This window comes from Vidua macroura, chromosome 2 (genome assembly GCF_024509145.1).
Source record: "Vidua macroura isolate BioBank_ID:100142 chromosome 2, ASM2450914v1, whole genome shotgun sequence".
Classification (NCBI taxonomy): domain Eukaryota; kingdom Metazoa; phylum Chordata; class Aves; order Passeriformes; family Viduidae; genus Vidua; species Vidua macroura.
In genome coordinates this window covers 18,779,910-18,803,656 of record NC_071572.1, presented here as the reverse complement: position 1 = coordinate 18,803,656, position 23,747 = coordinate 18,779,910, and the positions used below count along the sequence as shown (strand labels likewise).

At 37.6% G+C, this 23,747-nt stretch overlaps 1 protein-coding gene across 1 annotated transcript in view; it reads left to right on the top strand.

The window, feature by feature from the left end:
- FRMPD4 (FERM and PDZ domain containing 4) overlaps positions 1 to 23,747 on the top strand; it is a 294,549-nt gene that overhangs the window by 98,139 nt on the left and 172,663 nt on the right.

The window sequence follows — 23,747 nt, the reverse complement described above, 5'->3', positions numbered from 1 at the left end:
TTCTGATATTAAAAAACCCCAACCCAAACGAAAAAAAAAAAACCAAAAAACCCAACAGAAACCAAAGTCCCAGAATTCTGGAAGTTTTTTCTGGACAAAAGGACATAGCTGTTACATCAAGAGTCTTTGCTGGGGAAAAAAAGTTAGGTGTTTTTGGTCACTCTTTTCAAGGGACAGAACACCAGCATGCTAATTATCATGATAATGAAATTTTTTAGAATTGCTTTTGGTGAATCTTAGTGATGTACAAGGTTGAAATTATGAAATGGAGCTTTCAAAGAAGAAAATGGCCAAAAAAGCCATTACCTTTCGAAAAAAAAGTGTGAAATTAATTGTTTGCCCTAGGAAACCTTTATAAAGGATACTCTTCCTCTCTTTGTAAGTAAAAGGAACAGGAGATGGTCCTTTTGAACAGAAAAAACATTTTAATACTTTGTGTTCCATGGTCAACTTCAGTGCATGTCTTCTGACAAACCAAGGGAGGAGCCATGTTGTGAGTTCAGCTGAAAAGCTTGTCTCAAGATCTGGAACCCAGTAAACCCTTCTGAGTAAACCCAGAAGGATTTGCTCTCCAAGACATATCAGTCATGATATTTACTTCCACATTTTCAAAGTACTTAATTTAAAATTAAATGAGATTTATCTCAGGCAACTCTAGTTTTGTGTAGTCATTACTAGTTTATCAAGCATGGCCATTACTTTCCAAAATATTTTTATTACAGTTTTAATAAATAATTCAAGACATGTCATCATTTTCATTGCTGTCTCAAGACTGAGAATTTCTAGTGGCCTTCAGTCAGCTGCTTAATTTATTCAGTGCACATTATGGTTTTGGAAAAGTGATCTCTATCTCTAGGAAAGGAGGTATGCATTCAAGGCTAGGAATAGCTGGTATAGCAGCTGGTTTATGCTGATATTTTATTTTGGCAATCACCAGCTTTCTGACAACATTCAGTGTTTGCAGCTGTCCCTATTAGGACATTAGCTCATATGTCTGCAGTAAAGATTTCCTTTCTTTAGTTACAGTAGAATGAGACAAATATTACATTGCATTTACTTGTTTTTTTTTAGTTAATTCATGCTTGTTAGAAGCATGAATAGAAGCTTGTTAATTCTTGCTTGCTAGAAGATGTATACACAGGAGTGCAGGAGAGAAGGGTATTGGAAACAGAAGTGGGTGAGAAAGAATAGAACCTGCACAACTTGGGAAAAAGCACCCAAATTTGGTCCATGGGGCAGAGGGAGATAATTATGGCAGGAAGAGAGAGGTGTGAGACAGTGAAAGTATGTTGGATTGGGAGCTCCTTTGGGGTTAGGAGAAGCAGAAGGTTGAATGCATCTGCTCATGATGCATAGAGTTTGGCTTTTATCCATATATCTTAAAGGTCCTTTTTGACAGAGAATTGGATTCACTCTTGAAATACTAACTTAAAAAACAACCCACCCTTTCTTATTTTTTTCCTTCTGAAAAGAGGTTTGGAATTCTGAGTTTCTTCTAGGTACACTGTTGGCAAAATGTGAATCCTGAACCTTTAAATCAGCAGTGCAGACCCATTACAGTGGAGGAAAAGAATAAATGTGATCATCTTGGGGACCCAAGTGTTAGAAAGCTTTTTATACTCTTGCTTTGTATCAAAACTGTTTGGTAGATACAATAATAGGGATCCAAAGCTGATTTTGAGCTTCAGGTATGAGAGGGGACTGCTATCTGTCAATTCCAGAAACAATCAAAAAAGAATTGCCCTGAATGATCAGCCCAAGAGTCTGTTAATTTATTGGCTTGGCAACAGTTGCATAGAGCTGCTACATGGGTGGGATAGAATTGCTGCAGTTTGTAGGGAAGCATAGGACATCTTGTAAGTAAAAGGCATATGGGAACCTAGAAGCATGGTTAAAAACTCTTAAAAGGGACAGAATCATAGATTTTCTGCCTGGCTTCTGAAAGAAAGATGAAGTGTGATCTAGTTGAAGTAATGACATTTAATTAAAATTGAGCATTCATGAGAAGCAAAAGTCTGATTTTATTGGCTTTTTTTCCTATGGATTTTCAGGTAGGAGTATATGTAAAGTCATTGAAGCATTTCTGTGAAGATTTCTAGTATTTGGATTCAAATTGGTGCTGGTAATGCCGCTCAAAATTAAGGGAGAAGATATAAGATAGTATCACAGTTATGCAGCAAAGGTAGTACTTATCTTTTTGTCTTTTTTATTTGTTTGTTTCCTTTTTGTTTTCCTATTTCCTTTATTAATTTATTCAGTGCATATTGAGCTCAGGACCAGTGAACAAAATATAGGCAACTACAGAGCTTAACCCAACTACTGAATCAATCACTCTCAGAAATGACTACTTGTTGCATTTTCAAGTGACCATTTGGTACACCAAATTACCATCTCTTGTCTGGTGTCATTGTAAGAATGCCTTAAGGAAATGGCACTATCCCTTTCCAAAGGAATAACTTGCATACAATATGCGGATAAGATACTCTTAAATCTCCCATATTCATGGTGTTAAAACACCAAGCCAGGTCTGGACTTTATACTTCCTCTCTTTTTATTTTTTTTTTAATATTAATTGTATAGTTATAATATAGTAGTGCTAGGTAGAATTAGTGATGAAAATTTTCTGGGGGAAAAGAACTTATTTCAGAAATCATGTTTGATTATTCTAAATCCAGTGTTAATAAGCAGGCAGGAGGTAAATGTTAGTCCATTAATCTCACACGTTCTAAGATTGTAATGAGTCAAAGGATACTGCCTCCACACACCCCGTCTCCCTGTCCCAAATCCTCCAGCTGCACCAAATCCTGAAATTCAGTGAATTATTCAATTGCTTTTTTCAAGGCAAAGATCAGATTAAAAACCAGCTTCTTGAAGAAGGCACCCAGAAGTCGCCTTTTTGTTGAAACAAAGTTTGGTCCATCATGAAGCCAACTTCAGACAGGATGCTCCAGGTAGAAATAGATGGGTCACTCGTCCAGTGTCTTGGGCATAGGGGACTCTTATCCATTTCTCCAGCTGGTATTCTGATGGGATAACTCTTGAAATCAGTCTTGGAAAAGTTTCGTACCTTGTTTTGTACATCAGCAAGTGATACAAAGTTTGCTCTGGTTACATGAATTCCAAATCCTGACCATTCTATCTGTATTTTTGCTTGAACAATAACATCAAGATTGAAACTTTCTGTTACTATTAAGTAAAAGTGTAATTAATATAGGGCTAATACTTTGACAGGGGGAAAAAATCTCCAAACCAGATGCTGGTATTAATTGGACACTGAACTGCTTGAAATCATTCATTAGCCTGTAGGTACAGAGCTCCCAATCAGCTGCAGTTTCATTTCAGGCAGAAAGTGATAAGATAATCTCATTTTAATTAAGGTGATATTATAAATTAACCTGTCAATAAATGGCATTAACTTTTTCAGCAGTGCAGTTACAAATGGATGGATTCATAGCACTGTTCTTTTGCCAGAAGACAAATATTGTATCCAGTGCCAAGCTGTTAAATATTAATGAATAATTTATTTAACAAATTTTGTCTTTCTCTGTTCACAATGTGAGTGACTGAGCACCAGCGCTCTCCAAATGTTCTGTTCTTCATAATGACTCTGAATTTTGGGCCTTATTGCTTCAACTTTGCTACCCAGCATGCTAACTCCTTTGCTCTATTTTGGACAACATAAGTACATTATGTGTTAATTTTCCTGATTCAGCTGAGAGCTATTTTATATTAAAGGTTTTGGTGGGAAAGCATATTGGTAATTAATTTTTAAATTCAGTTTCTGCAAAAGGTTAGCATGTGTGTTCTCTGTAAACCTAATTGTGAAAATGATCATGAAAGTGAATCTACAGTGGCTCAGACATCAAAGTGAATTAAAAATGTGGTGAACTGCAGAAATACTTTATACTATATCTGGTCAGATCTAGGTCATTATTCTCTTTTGAAAGATTATTAGGGCTTTTGGAAGAAGAGGAAACTATCTCCAAAAACATTACTTGAAGAAAATTGGCTTAGTCCGGGAATCTAGTGTAAAGTAACATGTGATAAAATTATTTCCAAGATTTGTAAGTGCTTGGAGGTCCAGCTGTTATTTACTGAACTGTTGGTGCTGAAGCAGCTCTCCTTAGAAGATGGCCTACATGTTTAGTATCTTTTGACACAATTTAAAACCAAACCAAAAAGTATGGCGTGTTCTGGCTTAGTATACTGCAGTAAAAGGAAACCCAGGGTCCCTGGAAGTGGGACTGTGTTGGGATGAGACTTATGCTGGAAGTGTTGCAGAAATCTGAAGCGGCAATCCTGAGGTGTATATGGAGTTGGTGAACATCACTGCTGCTCCTCTTCATGAGCAGCTGCCTGCTGCTGCATTTTAGGCTCATGTGCTGCTGCTGCTGGTTTGCCCCATGCCCTGTATAATCTGGTTTGCATGAAGGCACTTGACATTTTAAGCTTTTTTTTTAGCATATTTTTCTTTTTGTCATCCTCTGACATCTGCATACTATTTAAAATAACACTACTACTCACTACTACCCCATCTGCTTCTTGAAGGCTACCAAATGTGCTTCTGTTGGAAAAGATGTTGCGTCTTTTTTCTCCTGCCCTCCTAGCAGGCACCTTGGGGGCTGTTGCTGAGGGCTGGGGAGATCTTTTTCCCTGTCTGAGTGTAAAAGAGGGAGGCATGTGCAGGAGCTGATGTTCAGTCTCGAACAGAGGCTGGAGAAATAGGGCTTCAGTATTCATTGCTGGAGCTCTGCTGGGAGCACTTGTGGGATGGAGGTCAAAATATTTCAAGTGCAAATTCAGTTTGTTTAGTCCCTGAACACAGATCGTTTGCATTACCTGGTCTGTCCCAGGCAATAGCTTTTAACCGGTCTTTAAAATCAATTGGTGTGCTTATGTTTATGGCACAGTGGTTTCTACTGAAAGTCTCTGTCCTGTAGGAAACCAGGGCCCAGGTCCTAAGCATAAGTGCTTTGAGCAGTAGTCAATTATTTGATAGCTGGCTTTCTTCCTCCTATTTCCATGACGTTATATGTGGTGTTACCCTAAGGCATATTGGGATGCTGAAGTGGAACTTTTTAAATTACTATTTTTGATTGATCTGGAAGGGCATGGTTGGGGGGGGTGGGTGGGTATGACAATCCACTAGTTAAACTTTAAAATAAAAAACAGTAACAGAAAGGAAAAAAAAAACAAAACCAAAACAAAAAAAAAAACACTAAAGCCACAAGGCACTGAACAGTGTGATTCAGTTACCCTGAATTACAGTTATTCAGTTATTCTGCCTTTGCAAAACATAATAATTACTTTTTTAATTCTTATTTCCTGTCTGAATTAATTGCATTTTGTACTCAATTATGTTCTTCTGAATTATTGTCTTCTTAAGTGACTTCCTGCTTAATTACATTTTTAATTATGTGCCCTTCATAGTAACATAAATGTTTGTATTTGTCTCCTGTTCCCTAGCTTTTGATATATTCCCCCCACAGTCCATACATTTCAGTAGTGCTTTGAGCTCCCACTTTGTTTTGCCTGAGTTCACTGTAGGTACCAAAGGTTGTTGATTTTCTGTGAGTTGGCAGTTTCACCTATTTTAAGGAAGACTAGGCAAATTCCATGTTACTGTACTGTAGCAGGAGGGATAGGAGAACTGATATTGCTCAGAGACTTCCAAAGGATCCATAGCCTCGAGAAAAATGTAGAGGAAATACAGATTAAATAAAAGAAATATTTTTTTTTTACATCTCTAACAGTGCTGTGACTCACCAGGAGGCAAGAAAAGAAGTGATTTCCCTTCACCGCTTTGCAGAGACTATGTACACACTTTTCTTAGGTTGTTGAATGCTAAGTAGAAAATTAAAGGATGGCCACTGGGGATTTCATCCTAAGTGGAGGAAGTTCCTCTCACCTCAAACAGCCAGAGAGCAAGCTGTCTTCCCAGGGAGGCACTGGGGAAATAATTCACTAGATTTTGTGCTGAGAAGGGAGCAAACCTAGTTGCCCACTGTTGGATTAGTATGAACCATGGAGTATTTCAGAATATACCCCATCTGAGAAAGCACTCTTCCTTTTTGCTAATTTAAATCAATAGCATTTTACCATCAGAAAGGAAAAGGAGTTCATGCTTAGTTGTGGCACTTGCAAATATGAGAGCAAAACTCTTTCCTTAGTAGCAGGGATGGTTTTACATGCTGTGTGGAAAGTACCTGTGTGCTGGTCTGCCATCAGTGCCTTTCTCATTGGCCTGTTGCTAATGACAGGCCAACTGTAGGAGTCTTCATTTCTTCTGATTTTAGTTTTCCGATGTTCAGTTTCTCTACACACCTTAATCTTTAAACTTTCTTCTGATTTTAGTTTTCAGATGTTCAGTTTCTCTACACACCTTAATCTTTAAACCCCAAGTCTTTTTAGCAGGAGAGCTGGAGTGTACTTTAAATTGTCTAAACTTGAATGAAGGACTGCGGCTTTGGTCGACGGATGCTTTCTGGCCATTCATGATTGTTTTAGCTGCCAGCCCAGAGCTATTAAATGAATGGAAATTCTATAACAGGGTGACAGTGCCAACAGACAAGTGCCTATTCTGGGCTTGCTCATTATGCCAGACAACAAAAATGTTGTGAAGCCGCGTAACACTTTCATTGTGATTGGATGCATCACTTATTCATGTTCTGCAAAATAAACACATTTAGATGGCTGACCATGATAAGCAATTGAAGAAGTAATAGTCTTTAGGCGTCAGCAGAGGCATAATTAAGCTGAATATTGAAAAGAGCTTCACAGCTGCGAGTACAGTTAATCAATGAAATGGGCTCTCAAAAAAGCCAGTAATGTTCACATCAATCCTACATTTTTGGGTTCAAGAATATCATTAATATCCTACTAAAAGTGATGGAGACAGCCTTCAAAGTGAACAGTAACCATCCACTGACCTCCTCCTGGGGAGCTGCTGCACTATAACCCTGCTGGGGATGGGTCTGTAGTGTGTTGATTCGCAAGAGGAGACACTTGCATGTCAATTATAGGAAGAAGGATTGCTAATAGGAAGTTGGTGTGTTCAGCATTGAAATAGTGCACAGTGCCATGGCAGTCACGGTACAAATCCTTAGGCTCTTTCCTTAATAAGAGGAAATTTAATTTTCCACAAGAAGAAATTTTATGCTACTGTGTTTCACCTATTAATGTCTTTGTGATCAGAACATTCACTGTGAGGCTAGAATTAAAAAATCACAGAATATGCTGAGTTGGAAGGGAACCATCAGGATCATCAAGCTCAACTCCTAGTCCTGCACGGGACACCGCAAGAATCACACCATGTGCCTGAGATCATCGTCCAAAGTATTAAATAGTTCTGCAAGGAACAAGGGAGTTGCACTCAATCATTATGGGGGCCTTTCACATTGAGATAGTCTACAAACCTGATTCTTACAGACAATAGTGAATGAGAAAAAAGGTTGGCAAAGAGCAAAGTATAAGGAAACCACAAAGTAAGATGGAAAAGAAGAAATCATGTAGGCAAAGGAGAGGCTGGAAAGTCTAGCAAATTGGTGGAGAAAGTTGTTAAATAATGTAGGAAATTAAAGGTGAAGAGAAATGATGCAAATAAGTGAAAATCAGAGAAACAGATTGAAAGAGGAGAAAGAAGGCAATAATTTAAGAGTTACACACTTTATTAAAAAATACAGATAAAATAGCAGTGATAAGAGTATCTTTGTATAACAGCTGTGCAAACATGCAAACCCTACTACTGATTAGATTTCTAGTGTGTGTATTGGCAGATGGATTTACTTGGATTGCTTTATGTAAACCATAGGCACAGCTGTGTCTCACTGGCCCTTCTTTTTCAAAGATAGGTGGGGGACAGTGGTCTGGCAAGTTAAAGATGGAAATCCTCTCTCCCATTCTACATTACTACTATACTACAGGTAAGCTGGTGGTCTAGGGTGGTAATGAACATCTAAGATTAGATGGATGTTAAAAATTTTTCTGCGTAAATCCCTTCCAGTGTCTTCACAGCCCCAACACTCCTCCTAAGTGGGACTTCCCCAAAACTTTTGTTTATGAAATTTTGGCAGTTATTTTGTATACTCAGACTTCAAAATCTAAAATGTTTAGGCTTTTTTTTTTTCCTGAAGAGATGTGAGACCAGAAAAACTTGAGTTAGAAATAAAAAAAAGTTACATTTTGCTATGTAAATCATGTATGCAATTTAAAAACCCAAATCAAACAAAACCAACCAACCAACCAACCAAAAAAAACACAAAAAAAAAAAAAAAAAAAAAAAACCAGAAAAACCTAAAAGGAAAAAAAGAAAATCCACCCAACCCTCTCCCCCTCAACAACTGGCCAGAGGATGAAGTGTCAAGTTTCAGGATACTCAATGTCAAAGTGGAAAATCCTGGTGTATGTGAGTTATTGTAGCTCCACTGCTAGCAGCTTTATGAATCAGGACCATAGGAAACAAGGCTGTGCTCTCTCTTGCTTTTCAGTTGATTTATAACTGCTTAACCCCCAGCTTCTCATCTCTATTGGACTCTTACCTTGGGTGAAGTGAAGTAATAGAGTTATTGTCTTGTGGAATGACAATGCTTCCAGAGACTTGTGTGATTTGGATAGATGGACAGTGGTGGAGTGATTTTCTGAATAGTTCTATTTATTGATAGGGAAATATGTGTGGAAGTTAAAATCTGTGCTGTTTCAGAGTATGATGTCTTGGTCCTGTTGAAATCCAGTGGTATTTTAGTGACTGAGTTAGCTTTTTAAATTTCTGGTCCTTAAACGGAACTGTAAATGTCCCCTTCCAATGTTTCATTTTGCATTGGTTTGTGCTGTCACCCAGTCTCTTCAAGTTTTCAAGAAATCACTCTGTCCTAAATCAGAGCTAAGAAGCCACATACCCTCAGATAGAGAACTTCTATTGCCTGCATTAGAATTAACCAGCTTAATTTTTATTAACAAAGTTGTGAGTTTAGTTTTCTCTGTTACTTTATACTTTATATAAAGTGTTTTCCAAGATCGCCTCTTTGAAAAACTGTTTACATGTGGCAGAGCACTCACTCAGTTAAGCAGTGATTTAGTGATCTTTTAATTACAAACCTCTGTGTAAAATTGATATTTTGGGGTATTACTCTGCAGCATGAAAATTATTTGACTTTTCCTCCCCTCCCCTGCTATCTATATATGTTGTCAAGGTTTCTTATCAATCATCAGTACATTTATTCTTTGAGTTCGTTTTGTTAACTGTATGGTGACTCTTGGCAGTCAGCATGATCTTTTGAGTTTCTGCAGACAAACGTGCAGAAACTACTGTGTTGGGTGGAATAATTGGCTGGTATAAATAAGAACATAAAGCTTATTCACTAGTTGGTGCATAGGTTGGTATGTGGCCTGAAATTAAATGGGACATGGCTGGGGCCTTCTGCAAAGAACCAGCACAGCTGGTCTGACAGAAGTTGAGAGTCCTGATGTGGTTTAGTCCCTGTTTTACTTACAGTTGAGAGCTAATAGAAGAAAATAGGACTTCAGGACTCAGTCGATTGAAATGAGGCAAATGGAACTTGGCATAAAAGAACAACTCTTGGATTGTGTACATGGGTGGTGCTTCCAGTTCCCTGTCTCTGAATCATTGAGAAGGATTGATGAACATTATTATTATTAACAACTCTTGCACATCTGTGCTGGTTGTGACTAAAGGTGAAGCAGTTGAAACAATGAGTTTCCTCAGTAGGCAAAATAGAAAATTCTTGATCTGAATACAAAACACCTATTACTCTTGGAATTATTTAATGAGGGATGTACTAGAAAGACAGTAAATTCTTAGCTTAGAATAAAAATGAACAAATCAAATATTGAACTACCATGGAGTTGACATTCTTTCAGCTCTTAGATTTTTTCCCTCTTGCACATGTTATATCTATAATGTTAATTAAGTTGTACTACAGTCAGTAGGTTTCAACATATTGCCATCAGGTGGAATGTAAGTTCTTCAGTCTGCCTGCCTTCTATGTCAGATAGGAAAGAAGGGGACATTTTTATTCTCTGAGTTGTTTTGTTTTTTTGGTTTTTTTTTTTGGGAGGTGGTTTGATTTGGTTTTGTTTCTTTCTCCTGTAGAACATTTGATAAATGGATGCCTTAAGCTTTTACCCAACCTCCAGAACAAAAATCCTACCACTTCCCCCATAGTTGAAGAAGTAATAATTATCTTGTAACACTCTGTTTTGAATAGGAAAAAAAAAAAAAAGTGGAACTGGCTGATACTGGAAGTCACTAATAAGTGATTAAATGTTGAATGACCAAAAAACTGGAATCTCTGTGCTACCTAGAAAGCCTTCAATGTTCTGTTTCCCCACCAAGTGAGCATTTCCTTGAGTATGAAGCTACAGTGCGCATGGAATCAGCAGCTCTGCCTATACAGAAGGAAAATATTTTCATTCTTCACTGTGGGTCTGCAACTGAAATCAATAATACAGGGGAGGAAAAAAGATACCAGTAAAAGTGCTGGACTGGTTCAGCAAACATTTATGCATAGGTATTACTAATTAACCTAATATCAGCCTTTGCCAACATCAGCATGTATTGCTTAAAAACTCAGGGGGAAACCAGAAGGTAGAAAAATTAAATCTCTGTTCATACAAGAATAGCTGATTGGTTATTACTCTGTCTCTCAATTTGGAATTGTAATATTTATGTCTGTAACTTACAATTAATATAATTCACTGGAGATTATTTATTTGCCATACCTTAAGTTATTAAAATTACGTTCTCAAATTTATAATTTTTCTGTAATGAAGTTCCCATGTCTTTTTCCTCCTTTGCACATTGCATTGAGCATTAACCAGAAAGATATGAAGTTCCTTTATTCCAAAAAAGGTAGATTGAGTTTTTTCCATGATGTCATCTTCTTTTATCCACTAAAAGGATAAGTAGATAATGGCATGGCTTCAACAACAGTAGATAGAATAGGAAGACTCTAAAAATTTTTCCATAATATTTTCTTTTTATCATCTTACTCCGCTGCTAGAGTAAAACAAATTTCTAAAACAAAACAAATTTTCTAAGACAAATTTGGTTGGAGCTGTGTGTCTTTCTACTCTTTTGAAATTACCAACAGTCTTGCTCGATAAACTTTAAGGATCATCAAGAATTTAAACAGAATAATTTTATCACACTGGAGGTACTCTCAGTTGGGCATATGAGCCCAGACAGCCCCTGATGACTTTTGTAATAACTCACCACAACATGCCCTGTTGCACTGCAGCTATTAAGAAAATGTAATTTCCAGCAGTGCAAGACCTTTCTGAAACTTCTGCCCTTCTTCGCAGGGCTGAGCAATGGGGCCAGTCAGTCCAGAGCAGTGAGTGGGGATATGTGGTGTAAATCCCCTTCCCCCCATCCCTAACCAAACAGTCAGACACTCCAGAAAGTTCCTGGGATCAATCCTGCAGCATAAGTGGTATAAAAGAGACAGCATTTTAGTAAAGGCATAGCGACAGAATGAGAAATATGGTGTTAATAGGAGTGCATAATAACTATATAATGAAAAGAATATAGAAAAACAAAGAAATGGGAAAAGCAAGGAAGATACAGGACCCAGCAAGATGTTACATTTTTAAGAATTCATTTTATTGAGCTTTTATTGTTTTATCAAAGACAATAGTGAAAGGTATTGCCACAGATAGCACTTTTCTTGAACTTAATATTTCAAAGAAATTTTCATGTAGAATGGCAGCTTCTCTGTCCCATTACTTGTAATATCCATTTTTATTATGACTAGGAAACTGAATTTTTAAAATTATAACTTTTTACTTCCTTACTGTCTTGGAATGAATGATCTTACAGAGACTTCTATCCTTCTGGTGTAGAAGGAGATTACCTCGTGGAGAATGCTTCTGAAATATAAATAATGTATCATCAGGAACTGTAGAACGATGTAGGTGGAGGAGTAGAAAAACTGAATGTTTGCCAGGCTCGTCTATTATTTATCAAAGCTGGTTAAATCTAGTTGTCACAGCCCAAGATATTCACAGATCTTGGTAAAAGCCATTCTTCTCATAAGTCTTATTTCTTTAACCAATAATTGCAGTTACACTAGTTCTTTATAGAGTTGCAGGGTCTAGGAAGTTTGTTGTGGTCCTGTAGTTTTGTTTGGGTTTTTTTCCTTGTTTCTTTGGAGTCTTTTTTAATGCAGATTTTAACTCATTTGGTTGACAAGTTGAGACATTATACAAATTTGTCAGATGGATCTCTGATACAATAGAAAAAATAACTATTTTTAATTAAAAACTTGTTTGTACATTAATTGAACTGCCAGGTTTTTCTCTGAGGACTACAGAGGTAATTAATAAAATAGACTTACCTTTAGGCACGTTTGAAAATTCAAGCCCTTAATGTTTTTGGAAGCCAAAAGAGTTTAAATCTAGTTCCTAACAGCCAGAAAGTTAGCTGTATGGATTATTAGCAGAATATATTTTTTATGTCATTGCTTCCTATTATCACTTGGATAGGTTTGATAATTTTTTGAGTAGCTCCTGTGGGGTCATAAAGCACATGTGATAGAGGGTGTGTGTGTGTATACCAAAGGTAAATACAAATGTACAGATAGTGTCTGGCCATAAAAGAAATAGAATGCTTGCAGGCATGCTGACACACACCAGGGCAGAAGAAAGAGAGCCCTGTAATAAAATCTCATTGAGGATGCAGAGAGAATGTTTCAGCATTAGGCATTCTCCTCATGTTTCACATAAATGCATCCTCCTCTCATGAGGGGATGAACACTGCATTTGCACTGGCTCATTCAAATTGAACGTGGGTAAAAGAAGAGTCTTGAGCAAACACTGAAGAGTCTGGCATTTTTTAAAGACAGGGGAAAGGTTAAGCTGACTGCTGTTTAAACTGCTGTTTATTGGATATTTATTTGCTGATCGTGTTTATTGAAGGTGGTGTTGAAAAGATCATTGGCAAGATTTCGAATGGCTGCGTAGCACAGGTCAGAATTCTATTAAACTAATGCAGTTTTTAAAATGAAGTTTAGATCTTCATAGGTGACTTAGTAAGTTTTTTTATATCTGAGGATGGTTAGATTGTATTTTTCTGGAAGATAAAAGAGGGTAGGATGTGCCTTCTCTGTATCATTTCCCTTTCTCTCTCTGACAGCACTGCAGCTTTAACTTTGCTTAAGGCAGTAGTAAATGAGGAACTTCCCTAGATCCAGCATTTACAACCAGAACATTTATTAAGAATAATTAGATTTAAATATGAATGTTTTGGTTTTATTATTTTTGTTTGCTATTTCAAAAATAACAGAGCTCACTGAACTTGCTAAGTTTCTCCTTAATGTACTGAGGGGCTGCATGGAGGAGAGTCACAGTCACTCTTTTGGTTGAAGCACAGGGTCATCTTGAAGTTCCTTAGGCATATTTAAAAGCATCATTTGTTAATTTTAGAAACAAAAGGTAAGTCTGTATGTGGACATTAGATCTGGTCTTGCATTGTTGTCACAGTGAAGAGATTTAGAAGAACCAAGGAATGTTGAGGTATTCTAATTTTACACTGGTTTAACTCTCCGACCTTGCAATAGACACGTACACAGAGTCACCACCTCTCTGTATAGCTGAATGTCAGAAATAAATTAATTCACTATTTCAGCAGGGCTCCTCTTTAGTGGTGTCTGAAACATTAGGGGAAGTCTTATGTTACAAATGCATTTGAGGTGTTATTTACTTTTCTTCCTCTACAGGCACATGCTCTCTGTTTATAATTTTTTTTTTTTTTTAATATTGAAAGAACTCTTTTCAGGATTTTATGGTGATTTATTATTTTTTATTATTTAATGTCTCTGTCTTTCTCAGAGATAGGATAAAAAGTCTTGTATATTAACTGCTGCAAGGGAAAGTTGGTGTTCCTGGTTGTGAGGTCTTGCTTACGTAGTGAAAGTAGTTGGCAATATTTCCTCAGGAGACCTGCTCTAGGAAAATACTCAAAATAGCAGTGTTTTGCTTTAAAAATGTATGTGTGTATGCATGTCATTTCGGTATATAAATATATGCTATATGTGTTTAGAGCTGGTATTGAATTGTCTATGCAAAGCAGACATGTATAGTGTTTGTATTAGTGGCATTGCCTTCAGATTACTTAAACATTCTTCCATGGACATTCTGGATTGGAGGCTCCTAAAGGAATAATACAAACTCACATGCAGCTATTCTTGGGGTTGACTGGCTCTGTTTGGATGATTTAGTATAGGGAAGTTTTAAGCAGTGACATGTTCTGTATGCGCTTCCTTGGACAATTTGATTACATTAGTGGTCTCAGGTGAACGGCAGAAACCAGGTGGCCCTGCTGTCATTTCTGGGAGTAAACAAAGTCAATAAGTTTATGCAGCCTCTAAAGCACTTCAGTACTGGCATGTGGGTTTCTTTTGTTTTTGTTGGTTTGTTTGTTCGTTTTTGTTTCTTTGTTTTGTTTTGGTTTTGTTGTTGCTGGTTTTTGTACTAGGGAAAACAAATCTTGTGTTGGGCTCTGTGTGTGTATTTACTGCAGTGACACTCGAAACAGAGTAAATCTGGAATCCTAAGACTATAAGGTGTGCTCCAGAGCTAGGTAAATGCTTCCTGAGAGTTTCCCATGCATCTGTTAATAGGTTTCCAGATGACATGATTTGATTTTATGTTTGAATGAAAGTATTATGTGAGCAGAACATAGCTTACTAAGTTCCACAAGGATTTGTTTAAATACTCACCCCTACCATCTCTTTTACAGCAGCTAATTTTGGAAACCCTGGATGTGATCAATTTTGAGTGAAAGGGCCTACGATGGAAAAAGGCATGACATGAAGCCTAGAGAATTATTCTGGTCCATGGCATTGCTTTGCTGCCCCCATGGTTATCAGATGCTCTGGATTTGACTGTGTTTATTGCTTGGTACAGTGTGAAATGACAGGCAGCTCTGTCATGTGCTGGTGTTTGAGAGGGGAAAAAAAGTGATGCATGTTGAGACTTGCACCACTTTCAATACTGATTACAAGGCTGAAAGACACTAATCCTTCCTGGGTGGGACAGCTGTATTTGGTTTGGGTGGCCAGGACTTAGTAGCAGGGGAGCTACATGGGTGGGGTCTGTGAGAAGCTGCCAGAAGCTTCCCTGTGTCTGGCAGAGCCAATTCCTGATAGCTCCAAGACAGACATCACTGGCAAAGGCTGAGCCAGTCAGGAATGATAGTAATGCCTCTGTGTTAACATATTTAAAAAGGGAAAAAAAAGTTATTGCATGGATGTAATTGTGGCCAGAGAAGAGCAGAGAGAGAATATGTGAGAGGCACATCTATAGCCAGTGAAGGAGGGGCAGGAGCTGCTCCAGGCACCAAAACTGAAATTCCCTTGCAGCCCATGGTGAAGACCGTGGTGAAGCAACTGTGCCCTGGCAGCCCATGGAGGACCATGGGGATGCAGAGATCCACCTGCAGCCTGTGGAGGAGACCCATGCTGGAGCGGGTGAATGCCTGAGAGGGACCCTGCAGGAGACCCATGGAGAGAGGAGCCCACACTAGAGCAGGTTTCCTGGTAGGACTTTTGAGTCCATGGAGGACCCATGCTGGAGCAGGTTGTGTCTGAAGGACTGCACGGTGTGGAAGTGTTACCCACATTGGAGCAGTCATGGAGAAGTGTCTCCCGTGGGAGGAATCTCACACTGGAGAAGGGGAAGAACTCTTTTCCTGAGCAGCATCAGGAACATCTTGTGATGGACTGACCATAACCCCCATTCCATTTCTCCCTGTTTTTTTTTTTAAATTTATCTTATTTTTCATTATCCTGCTCTGATTTTGTTAGTAAGAAATGCAGTTATTTCCAATCTGAGTCTGTTTTGCCTGTGATGGTATTTGGTGATGTCTTTCTGTCCTTATGTCAACCCCTGAACCCTTTGTTATGTTTTCTCTCTCCTGTCCGGCTGCGGAGAGGAGCAATAGGGCAGCTTTGGTGGGTGTCTGGCACCCAGCCAGGGTAAACCCATTACAACAGCCTCTTCCTATCCCGTACACATGGCAGGTTTTGATTGCACTGAATTTTATGCTGTTGTGTCAGTGTTTGGGAGTTTGTTGGAATTTTTAAAAAAATATTTTATTTTTAAATCAACTCATTTTGAACTCTTTTTTTAAAAACTGGGAATCAAATCCCAGTGCTATCTTAAATGTTAATTAACTTTCAGTACCAGAACATAGTTTCTTGCTTTTCTGAAATCTGGTGATTAATGCTTTTGTTTACTTCTAAGTGACACGTTGTCATGTCACCACTGAAGCCCTGCTCCTTTTCTAAAATTGTTGTTCTTGGCTTTGCATGAGCAAATGTTTTATTTTTGCTTGCAAAACTGCCTTAGCTTCTTGTCCAGAATCCAAATAGTGAATGGAATTTAAAATTTTAATTAACCTTAGAGCAATATTTTGCAATTAAGTCTTAACATAGAGTTTTATAGAATCATATAATGATTTGGGTTGGAAGAGGTCTTAATGATCATCTATTTCCAACACCCTTGCCATGGGCAGACAAAAATTCCACTAGAGCAGGTTACTCAGAGCTCCATACAGCCTGGCCTTGAACATCTCCAGCAATGATGAGTCCATAACTGCTTTGGGAAGTAAGTTAGAGTTAATACTTTTTTCTGACTACCTATAAGAAAGATGAAGGTGATGACAGCCCATTTTCCTGTGTATAAACAGGATGCTTTCAATATCATTATATAGTTGATTCTGCTGATAAGCTCAGAGGGTTCTAGTTCTACAAAACTAACCATTCATTTGGCAGCTCTGCGTGTCCATCTTTCACTTCTAATTTGTTTCTAGGAGAGCTGTTAGGCAGTTCTCAATCAGTATTTACAGTATTCATATTTGTCAGAGAACATAAAGAATATCTCTGGGTGTGTTATAATTAAGCTGTAGTAATTCAGGAAGGTTTTGGCCATTTTCACACCCATCTGAGAGCTACAGAGAGGGAAAAAACTCAAAGTTGTGCTCATGCTCTAGGAAGGTTTGAGGTCAGCCCTTCCTGGAGACTGGTCAGCTTGAAAATGGACATGAGCTACCTTTCTGCACAGCTGTTTTCACAGATACAGTCACTCTCCAGGATTTTTTAGGGAAAGAGAGATGGCTTAATGTCTGAAGACAGCTACTTCTGTGCAAGAGCTTCAGTGTTTGGTGAAAAATTTTTCCTTTCAGATCCTGAAGAACAATTTTGAATTATAAATCCTTTGGCTTTAGAGTGTTGCTATTAATCTGTGAAGAAAGTATAAGGTCCTTGAATGGATACAGTTGTACTAAACTACTGGATTTTGTATTTGGTTGAGTATATGCAATAAATTTCAGTCAGATTTCATTGAAGGGGATGCTGCAGCTGTTGGGGAAAATGCTGTGAGTGAAATTAAAGGGTAATTATGACTCAGTATTTTTTGCATAGAGTTTCTAAGAAACTGAATAGTCATTTGCCAATGAAAACAGTTCATTGAAGTTAATGCTTTATGGACATGAAAAGGGATGATGAGGCTATAGGCATTGCAGAAAGTAGCAACAGGCCAATAAAGTCCTTGCTGCAGATCAGGTGGTCTTGTCAAATTTTTCTTAGTCTTTGAAAATCCTTTTGCATTCATGTTTTTTGTGAGGTTTTTGGCTAGCCTTTTGCCCACTCAAAATTTAAGATGCAGAAAATGTAAATGCCGCTTCCATATTAAGGATTAGCTTTGGGCTTGGAGGAAAAGGCATAAAGTTAATTGAAAGGTCATAAATAAATCAGTACATTTCTCATGTGTGTTTATGCATATACTTTTAAAAATCTCTTTGCAGAAAAATAAATCTTTGGTTTCTAAAGAAATTCTGGATAAACTTCTGCCCATTGACCATCTTAGCTGCAGTCTGTAGGATTCTCTAGTTCTCAGTTAGCTGAGAAAACTGTTTCTGAATTTCAGGAGCTAGCTGTATTGTTTCAGATACAAAAAAGACATGCCATAAACCCTAAATAGAAAGAAATAATTTTAGCACCTGATATCAAATATTTAATAAAAAGAAGAAGAGAAAAAGAAGAAAATTGTTAATTGTAAGAGAAACAAATGGAAAATTTGTGTGTGTTTATGGTGCCAGACAAGTTTGATTTCTCAGTTTTAGTGAAACTGTATAATGAAAAATGCTTGTAATCACCACACCTGAAGATATTTCAAAGACCTGTAGATGTGGTGCTTATGAATGTGGTGGACATTGGCAATACTGGATTTATTATTCTGTGATTCTATAATATGATCATGAGGGTTAATATAATAATATAATCTTTGGTGCATGATAATTAATACCCATCTTCCAGTTTAGAAAGATTTCTAAGAGTTTTTAGCATATTTTTTGCTATTAATTAAAAAATAAAAACTTCTTCAAGTACCTATTACAGTGAAATTGCTTCAGGAATGCTGAACAAGTGATCTTGGGGCTGTGAACGGCACGAGAGCACTGTAATCTCTGGCTCTGTGGCACTGGTGGACAGCAATGTTGTGTAGCCCTTCTGCTTCAAAAGCCAGTGGTCAGCAGCTGGCCAGAAGCAGAGAACCCCCTTCTGGCTGGGGCAACAGGGACATCCATACAGATCGTGGGAGCTGCTGGCACTTCCACCAAGGTGGGTACAGAGAGGGTCCAGCCATGGTGGAGCACATCTTGTATCACCTTCCTCAGTCCCTTCTGTCTGCAGTGATTTGAGCTATAATGCTTACATCTCTGTGTGGTCACTAGAGCACCTCATTGGACTTCAGTGGCTTGGTGCCACTTAGAGATGGTATTTCCAACTTCATGAAGGTGTAGGCAATGCAGAGGTGATGTGGGGAAACATTCAGTTGATGTGAAAGTGCTTTGTCAAACAAAACTGCTCTAGGTTATTGTGGGTTTGCAATCCTTTAAGTTTTGCAAAGTGTTTTGTATATGATACACTCTAGATTAGCTATATTTCAAATATATAATATGAGGCTAAGGAGTGAAAATTGTACATATCTTAGTTATCAGATTTCTCGTGTTTTTCAGAGCTTTTTTGTATGCTGTTTCATAGTGGAGTCTCTTTCAGTGGTTTCATAGTTTGATAGTAGTATGTAGAAATTGTTAGCTTGCTCCTAATTTAATAATTAGGGGGGAAAATATATAATTATACTCTAAGGATGACATAGTGGTGGGCTTGTTTGTTTGTTTTGTTTTTTTTTCCTCCTTCTTGGTAACTGGGAAATTAATGCGGAGTGGATGCTTGCTCAGAAAACAAATGCTGTACATAATTCTATTTTGAAGTAAAGTGGCACCCTACTAGTGTGTATATCATTACTGATATTCTCCTGGGCCTTGTAGAATACATATATCAATGTTTTGGACTGAAACCTCTTTACTCGGAGACTAGAAAGCAGTAATAGGCAATACATGAAAATGATGAAGTGGAAGTTCTTAGTCTTGTAGCCATTCCTGTTCTAAGGAGGTAGCTATTACACCAAAGAAATTGCTGTTCTGCAAAGTTGAATTTGTGAAATCTTCAAGGTATTTTCTTTTTTCCTAATAATCTATTGAAACAACTTATTTGAGGTTTGCAGAGAAGTCTGCAAGACTATTAGTAGTTTGTACAAGGTTACGGATTTCCAGCTGATTTCTGAATTACCCTTTTCATAAGCTTTTCTTTCATCTGTGCAACTGCTATATACAAGGTGAGTTTGGTGCATATTGCCTCCTTCAAGGGATGGACTAAAGCCATGGTGTTGACTTTGATGGAGAAAAAACAGTCAGCTATTCTGCTCCTGTTTTCCACAGACTCCATGTGAAATAAAATTGCATATGAGAAGGATAATGGATTCAAGGAAAAGGAGTTAGGGAACTTCCTAATATATTAAAGCAGAGAGATGCAGAGACAGAAAATGCTAAATGAGAAAGAAAATAATGAATCCAAAGAACGGTTTCTCTGCAAAGGCTGGTGGCATTACCAGAGGAAGCCAATATGCATTTGTGGCTGAAACTTCTGTATTGTTTGTAAGTTGTGTTTTGTCTGACTTCTGGTGCATTTCCGCTTCAGACTAAGAAAATAGGTTCTAACTTTCATGTGGGTTCTTGGGAGCAAAACACAGGTTTTTCAGAGATTAATAAGTATCTCATGATTACTTTTATATATTTATGTGCATATACACAAACACAGATGTGTGTTGTTGTTTTTGGGTCTGGGAATTATTTTTGTCCCTCAAATTTTAAATACTTAATCTGTGAACAAAAGTCTTTAGAGCTGAGTAGGGTTTTTTTTGGTGGTGGTTTTTTTTTGCGTTTTTTTTTTGTTTTTTTAATTTTATATTGATGAGCTATAGCACATAACTGTCTGGCAGAGCTAAAGTGCAGTTGTTTACTGTGCTTGTATTTTGTTTCTGATCTGAGCCAAAGTGCTGAACCATAACAAATATACAATGCAGAACATTTCTTTATCAAGATTGAGTGCAGTAATTTTACAAACTGGAATATAGTTCATTTAGCAAAGTGCTGAAAAAAAAAAAAAGAAATTTATCAGCTCCACTCCTATCCCACTGCTGGATAGTTTCCAGTCTTCATGGAGCAGGGTTCCAGCTCTTGAATTCAGGAGCATGAACTTTTCCTAGAATAAAGGCTGAGTGTATTAAAGCTTCAACAGGCTTCTGCTATGCTCTGCAGTGACCAGAAACAATTACAGTTCTCCTTCTGTGAACCTGATGCATTGTGTAGAGTTTTAAAAGCTGTATTGACAAGCATGTGGTTGAGATAATTAGCCTCTGGAGGCTTCACTGAGAGACGTGAGAAAGCAGCTGTCCAGTGTTGTAAGGAAGTAGGGTCCTTTGCAGCAGCAGTGATGTAGGGCTGAAGGTCAATTCCTTTGACATGACATGAGATGTGTAATTACATTTTTTTGTCTTTTATAAACTACTTGCTGATGGAAATGTGAATTTTTGATAGACTCTGCAGAATGTGAAGGAGGATGGACTTGTAGTGGGAGCAGCAATATTTGCTGATGCATCTCTTTGGTTAGCTCTGGGCCATTAATAATGGTGAGTGGTACGTGAAAACACAAGCAAAAATATATTTTTAGATGAGGAGAGTTTGATGGGAGTGAGAGAAAGAAAAAAGCATTTTTCTATGTGCTGTTATATCTTCTGAAGAAGGGCAGGATCCATTTGTGATATGAAAATAAGGCCATAGTATGTAACATGGCAAGACATTGCTTCCAGCTTTTGTAACTAGATTGTTTTTCAGTGTACAGAGTCTGATATGGCTTGTTCTTGTCCATCCATGTACATGAATGTCTTTTCAGAAAAGAATAAAAAATGCCTGTCAGCAGCTGGAGTGTTCCAGGGGCCCCATTTCAGCAGTACTACCAAAAAAAACTTGATGAAACATGGGAGCAAAGCTTGCTCATCCATAGCTTTGCCTGTGGGTAGGATAGCACCTTTCCATTATGATCTTTTTCTATTTTTGATTGAAAATTTAAAATTGTAGTGATATTTATGCTGGTTATTACTTCTTTCTGTAAACATTTTGCATCTATTCTTAGGTATTTTGTCCTGAAACATGAAAACTGAAAGGGAGAACTTGCAGAAAACCTAGATGGCTGAACCAGAGTTTGACTAGTCAGCTTGCTTGAAACAAAATATATATGAAGACACTAAAGCTGGTTTTACAACTTTCCAGCTTGGTTTCACAGTTTATATGAGTTTTGTTTTTAAACTTTGACAGAATTATTACTGTTTGTTATAATTATTGTTTAAGAATAAATATTCCAAAATGTTGTTGGATATGAGAAGAGAAAAAAGAAAAAGTTCCACAGCAAATTCCAGGAGAATTTTAATTTGAATAACAATTTTAGTAGTGTATCCTAGAACTTATTCTTAACTGAGACTACATGGAAGTGCATTGGAAGACAAACAATTCTTAGCTGTGAATAAGTTTCAATTTGGACTCATGCCTGTTACATTTTCAAAGTGCAGAGCATGGGATATGTGACAAGAATTTGGGTGCAGAAGTACAGGAGAGCACTGTATCTGTGGTTTGGAAGGAGCAGTTGTCTTCTATAATGTGCAGTTTTTTAAATTGGTGATTGAAATCTTAGCACTGAATTCCTTTATGAGCTTTCTGATTTTGAGAACAGTATTTTGGTTTTCTTTTCTGATGTTTTTGTGCTTGCAAACAAAAAGAGCTGCCTGCCTACCTGTGATGAGAAACAATTTTTTGTCTTTTTTTTTTTTTTTTTTTTTTTTTTTTTTTTTTTTTTTTTTTTTTGTTGGTGAACGAAATTCTGTCAAAAGTCAACTAAGAATCTGGAAAACAGAAGAATTTCTCTCTCATATTTTTTGATTTGTTTTAGGACCTGTTTGTTACAGGCTGACAACTAGTAAGCCATTAATGTTTCCAAAAATTCTATAGGATTTTTTTTCCTGTAGTTGGCTATTTTAATCTAAAATATGGGTGTCTGCACAGCGACTGTTAAAAAAACCCATTTCTGGTGTGTTAGGTGTGCTTGCCCATACTCTACAGCCCTTGCTTGTAAATACAAAGTCGCAATTGTAGATCATCATACATGTATATATATGCATGTATGCTTTCTCTCAATATAGAAACTAAACTCTGACCTCTCTTGCCTTGATAGCTGGCAGCTTCCTGGTTAATTGGGGTAAGACTGGGTTGGGGTCAGGGGGTCAGGTGAGCCCAGGCTAACATTACATCGGGGTAATGTAATAAATAACTATGATTTGTTCCTGGAAATTTTATGATTGTAGAGAAATTGTAGGGTAACACTCAGTGATTTTTATTTGTTTGTTTTTTGTTTGTTTTTGTTGTGGCTTTTTTAACTTGGTACTATTATTTTCTTTTAGTAGGTGTCTGGAAAAATACTACCTGAAGACAAGAGTCTTGAATATTATTTTATTTATCACAAGCAGAAATAGCAATATCTTCTCCAAACCTCATTGCTTCTCTATTCCAACTAGTTTAGAGTACATGGCACTAGGGAGCTGAGCCACAGGGTGCAGGAAGTTTGCCAGTGTGGTGTTTGCTACCCTTGCAGGTGTTCATGCTTGCCTTCTGGAAACACGAACATCCAGCCTTGGCAAGGACTAAAATCAGAGCATTTATGCTCTTGTTACTCCTGTGATTGACCTGTGCTGTCCTACTTTAGCTGTAGCAAAACCCTACCCTTACCCCTTCTTGCATGAGTAAAATTATGCCTTAGTATGATGTGTAAGTAACAGCTGCAGCTGGGCTCTTTGGAGATGAGGCTCAGGTCTGCTCATGTCATGTGTTTACAAAGAAAAAAAGCAAAAACCATGTCACAAATTGTGGTGTTGTTGGCCTAAAGAGGAGCTTGACAATGGAGAAACCATCCTGGTTAGGGTCAAGTAGTTCTCCCTCACAAGGCAGGTCCAGATGTGTTTTCCTTAGCCCAGCAGCTGGAATCTGCCAGTTTTTTCTATAGCTACTGATGCAAGACCAAGGATATTCAGTGTCTGCGACCTCTTTTATTTAGAGATATTATAAACCAGAACAAAACCTCAACCTTGTTAACTCCAACTCCTGAAGTTATTGGTTGCAGTAAAGCTTGAATATCATGAGTACCTTTAACAATTTTTCCAGTTTCTGTTTGGGAGCAGTAGGATAACTCTGTCTCCTTACCTAACCATGAACTATATAGCTATAAAATGGCTAAAAGTTATTGATAAACACATCCTACACTGTGACTGATGTGGGGTCAAGACCA